This window comes from Leptonychotes weddellii, unplaced genomic scaffold (genome assembly GCF_054177405.1).
Source record: "Leptonychotes weddellii isolate Sample4059 unplaced genomic scaffold, ASM5417740v2 HiC_scaffold_3260, whole genome shotgun sequence".
NCBI classification, from domain to species: domain Eukaryota; kingdom Metazoa; phylum Chordata; class Mammalia; order Carnivora; family Phocidae; genus Leptonychotes; species Leptonychotes weddellii.
The window spans coordinates 1-4,808 of NW_027924317.1; the positions used below are offsets into that span (position 1 = coordinate 1).

The 4,808-nt window shown below is 39.5% G+C and overlaps 1 non-coding gene across 1 annotated transcript; it reads left to right on the forward strand.

Moving 5' to 3' along the window:
* The first annotated feature begins 3,695 nt into the window (after positions 1-3,695).
* Positions 3,696-3,826, forward strand: LOC115945130 (small nucleolar RNA SNORA63). Its single transcript, XR_004079595.1, has one exon. It is a non-coding gene; the product is annotated as a small nucleolar RNA SNORA63 (small nucleolar RNA).
* The last annotated feature ends 982 nt before the right edge of the window (positions 3,827-4,808 follow it).

Here is a 4,808-nt window from a genome sequence, read left to right on the forward strand (position 1 = left end):
GGGAGCCCGATGCGGGACTCGATCCCGGGACTCCAGGATCATGACCTGAGCCGAAGGCAGTCGCTTAACCAACTGAGCCACCCAGGCGCCCCATAAATAAAATCTTTTAAAAAAACTAAAAAAAAAAGATCCTTCTGTTCCTCCTTTTTTGAATTACATCTTAGTGGTTAATCGAGGTATGACCTTGTGCATCTTATCAGTCTACTTTAATTCTGGTCAAATGTAGGAACTTTGTTACAATATATCTCATTTTTTTCTCTGTGCTGTTAGTGTCATATGTTAGATCTGTGCATGTTACAGCAACTCAACAATACAGTGACATAACTAGTGCTTTATATAATCTTATTTCCTCAGTCTTTCTCTGGGAATGTCTTTTATTTTGCCTTTTTTTTTTTTTTTAAGAATCGTTTTGCTCAATATAGAATACATGGTTGACTTTTTTTTTCTTTAATCATTTTGATTGTTTTTTTCCAGATTTTATTTTTTTGACAGAGAGAGACACAGCAAGAGAGGGGACACAAGCAGGGGGAGTGGGAAAGGGAGAAGCAGGCTTCCCACGGAGCAGGGAGCCTGATGCGGGACTCGATCCCAGGACCCTGGGATCATGACCTGAGCCGAAGGCAGACGCCCAACGACTGAGCCACCCAGGTGCCCCCATTTTGATTATATTATCCCATAGGCTCTTGGCTTTCATTATTTTTTGTAAGAAGTCAGCTGTTAGTCATAATTTTGGTCTCCTTTTGTGATAGGTTGTTTTTTTCTCTTGCTGATTTCAAGGTTTTGTTTTTGTTTGCTTATCCTTGTCTTTTACCAGTTTGACCATGATGATGTGTTTAGGTGTGGATGTCCTTTTGTTTTTCCTAGTTGGGATTTATTGGGCTTCATAGATCTGTAGATTAGTTTTTCATCAAATTTAAGCAATTTTTGGCAATTATTTCTTCAAATATCTGTCCTTTTCTATCTCTTCCTTCTGGGAGTCTCCTCACATATGTGTTGGTACACTTAACGTTGACCTAGTTTCTGAGGCTTTGTTCATTTTCTTCATTGTTTTTTCTCCCTCTCTGCGTGAGGTTGAATAATTTCTGTTGATTCTTCAAGTTCATGGATTCTTCTGTCATCTCAAATCAGTTGAATTTTCCATTTCAGGTACTGTATTTTTCAGCTCTAAGTTTCCATTCAATTCTTTCATTTACTTTGTATCTTTTTTTTTTTTTGAGATTCTTCATGCATTGCATAATTTTCATCACAGTTTTCATTAATTCTTTAAACACGACTTCCATTAGTTCTTTGACCATGTCCGTATAGCTGCTTTTAAATCTTTGCTGAATCTACCATTTGGAAATAGTCAGTTTCTCCTTAATGCTTTTCTTCCTTAGTAAGGGTCACACTTTCTTGTTTCTTTGCTTTGTAATCTTGTTGAATTTCAGATAATGTAGCAATTATGGATTCTGATTTCCTCCCCAGGGGGTTGTCTTGTTTAGTAACTTGCCTCCAGTAAATTTATGAAGTCCGTCTCTATTACAATGTGCAGCCATTGATGTCTCTGTTAATTTTTAAAATTTTTATAATCTTGCTTCCTAAAGGTTGCTGCTGTACCTGCATACTTTAACATTTAGCCAAAGATTGGATGGACATTGTGTTTAAACCCCATCATTCATGCCTTCTACTCTGCTGATGGATCTGTGTGGGCTTCAGGTCCATTCAACATTTGAGTCATTTTCAAGGCTGCCCTGGTTTTTGCTTTCTAACAGGCTTTTTGCTTCTCTTTTGGGTGTATGTGCACGCCTTGGCAACCATGGGTATGTGGGTGGCTTGAACCAGCTTCAGTTTCTACTCTGCATACCTCTGGTAAATCTGGAGTCTATGGAGTGCTTATCAAATCCAGATGGCTATCTTACCTCTCAGAACTTAAAGTTAAATACTTTGCTACTCTTACCTTGTTTGCAGCAAACAGGATTGCAACCTCAGGCTAGAGAACTCTGTGCTTAGCATGGAGCCACTCTGACTTCCTCTGCATCAGGTCAAGCAAGTCCCTTCTGGCAGTGACAACAAGTTCTGGCATGGGAAGTGAGAGCACAGCACCACAGACTCACACAGCTCTTACCAAATTTGCTTCAGTGATTTTCATGAATAAACACTTCTTAGTTTGTTGTAGGTCTTCAGTTGATTTCCAGAGTTTTTAAAATAATTTTATCCAACTTTATAGTTGCTTTTTTAAAAGTGGGGATGATTTGTCAGCATCCTCACCTCATTGTACTGAAAGTTAATCTCCCTCACTTGTTTTGAATCCTACTCCAACCAAAGCAATTTAATAACAATAGACCTAGAGAGGACTGTTAAACTTTTCAGAGCTATCCCTTCAGAGCTCCCAGAACGCCAGAGTTTGACATGTAACCTTTATTAAGTTGATTACTTTTGGTAATGGATACATGTTTTATTTTTAGATATTCTTTGTGTTTATTTGTATTCATTTTAAAGTAAATACTGAGTTACTTCAATCCAGCTGGTTATGAGTATATTTCTTAATGTAAGTACGTAGTATTTTAATAAAATATGTTGGAATGTAGAATTGATCTTTGGATTGAAAAAAATAATACCTAGTCATGGACATAAGAATTGGGAGAGTTGATATATTTGAACTGAGGACTTTATTTCTATGCCAATCCTCTTCTACCCCCCATTGTGTCACAGGTGAATCCCCATTCTTTGAGGCAAGAATGTGGATCCCCCACCCCATTTAGACCGTGGACTTAATTTAGTTATATATAAATGGTATGTTGTCTTCAGTCTTGCATCATATGGTAATATAATGGGTAGGTAATCTGTTACGAATTTGAGAATGCATTTAATGGGAAAGAAAGCTAATTACAAAGCTGCCAAAATGGGAGGGTGAGAAGGTACTTATTTCTCATAAAACCTAGTTTGGAGAGCTTGATATGAATCACTTGCAGTTCTGGAAGTATAAATGTTTGGCTTATATTCAGGAAACCTGGAACCTGAGAGGACTGGTAAGGTGCTTTGGCTAATGAAAGAAGTCTAATGTTAGTTGAAGCTGTTCTGTACTCTCAGCATTTGGTTTGACAGAAACTACTTGAGTGCTAATGAAGGACCAGATGTTTGTCAGGTGTGGAGAGTGAGCCCTTGTGGGAGGCTCCATTTTAGGTACTGTACAAAAGGGTTGCTTAGAGGTGCAAAGAGGCCTCACAAGAAGACAATCCAGAGTGGATCTCTGGATTCCTTAAGAGCTAAGAAGAAAGAAAGACCAACAGAATGGATTGCATTCACTCAGGTCAAGGGAATTGCAGGTGAGAACAGCCGTGGGTACAGAAGTGCCCCTGAGAGAAGCTCAGCTTTAAAATAACTGCCGGCAGGCGCCTGGCTGGCTCAGTTGGTTAAGTGACTGCCTTCGGCTCAGGTCATGATCCTGGAGTCCCGGGATCGAGTCCCGCATCGGGCTCCCTGCTCGGCAGGGAGTCTGCTTCTCCCTCTGACCCCCCCTCTCATGTGCTCTCTCTCTCTCTCTCATTCTGTCTCTCTCAAATAAATAAAAATATTTTTTTAATTAAAAAAAAATAATAACTGCTGGGCACCTGGCTGGCTCTGTCAGTAGGGCATGTGACTCTTCATCTTGGGATCATGACTGTAAGCCCCATATTGGGGCTTTAAAACAAAACAAAAATAAAAACCTAAAATAGATGCAGGATCTAGTTACAATGTAGCTGTAAAGTGCTGCCTTGTCTTTGCCCCCTGCTCAAAATAAAGCTGTTACCTTTCTAGCCCTGTCCGCCATGGTGCTTAGCAGCCAGGGATGCATGGTCTCAGACATGTTTACCAAGTAAAACACTGACTTGAGAGGCTCCTGGGTGGCTCAGTCATTAAGCGTCTGCCTTCCGCTCAGGTCATGATCCCAGGGTCCTGGGATCGAGCCCCACATCGGGCTCCCTGCTCAGCGGGGAGTCTACTTCTCCCTCTCCCACTCCCCCTGCTTGTATTCCCTCTCTCGCTGTGTCTCTCTCTGTCAAATAAATAAATAAAATCTTTTAAAAAAAAAAAAACCTAAAATAATTAAAATGATTGCCAAGTGCAGCCTGTTCAAAACCATCTTCAGTAGTATCAGTCAGATAAGAACTCAGCCACCCCTTACAGTTTTGACTCTGGCAAGGTCAAACCATACACAGCCAGCCAGTTGAGAGAGGAGGGATGGAATTAGGCAGGAAAGAAAAAAAGGACCATGCCAGCCTACTGCAGGTGGTTAACCTGTAGCCTGACCTGGCTGATTAACTCTTGACTTTTGGTGTCTTATATGGGGCTGGACATTCTGTTTTAGTGTCGCATTACAAGTTAAAACAACTCTATGGACTTTTTATTAAAGTAAGATTTTTCAATCTGGATTGGTAGAAAAATATCTGAATACTTAAGAGACTAGTGGGAGATGATTTTGCTGTGTGATTATATCCTCCGAGTCAAAAACAGTGGTTACATATATTAAGATTTTTGGGGGTGCCTGCCTGGCTCAATCGGAAGAGTGTGACTCCTGATCTTGGGGTTGTGAGTTCAAGCCCCACATTGGGTGTGGAGATTACTAAGAAAAAATAAACTTTAAAAAAAAGATGTTTGAGCATTTTTTTTTATATATATAATCCCATTCATAGGATTTTTCAAAATCTGAAATAGTTCTGTCACAATTGTGTATGGAATATATATGTGACTATATGTCACTTGTTAACTTTTTAAACAAAACTATTGTCTTGGTATTTCTATGTGATTTTTTTTATTGTACTGTATTACAGCTTAGTATTCTTTCCATT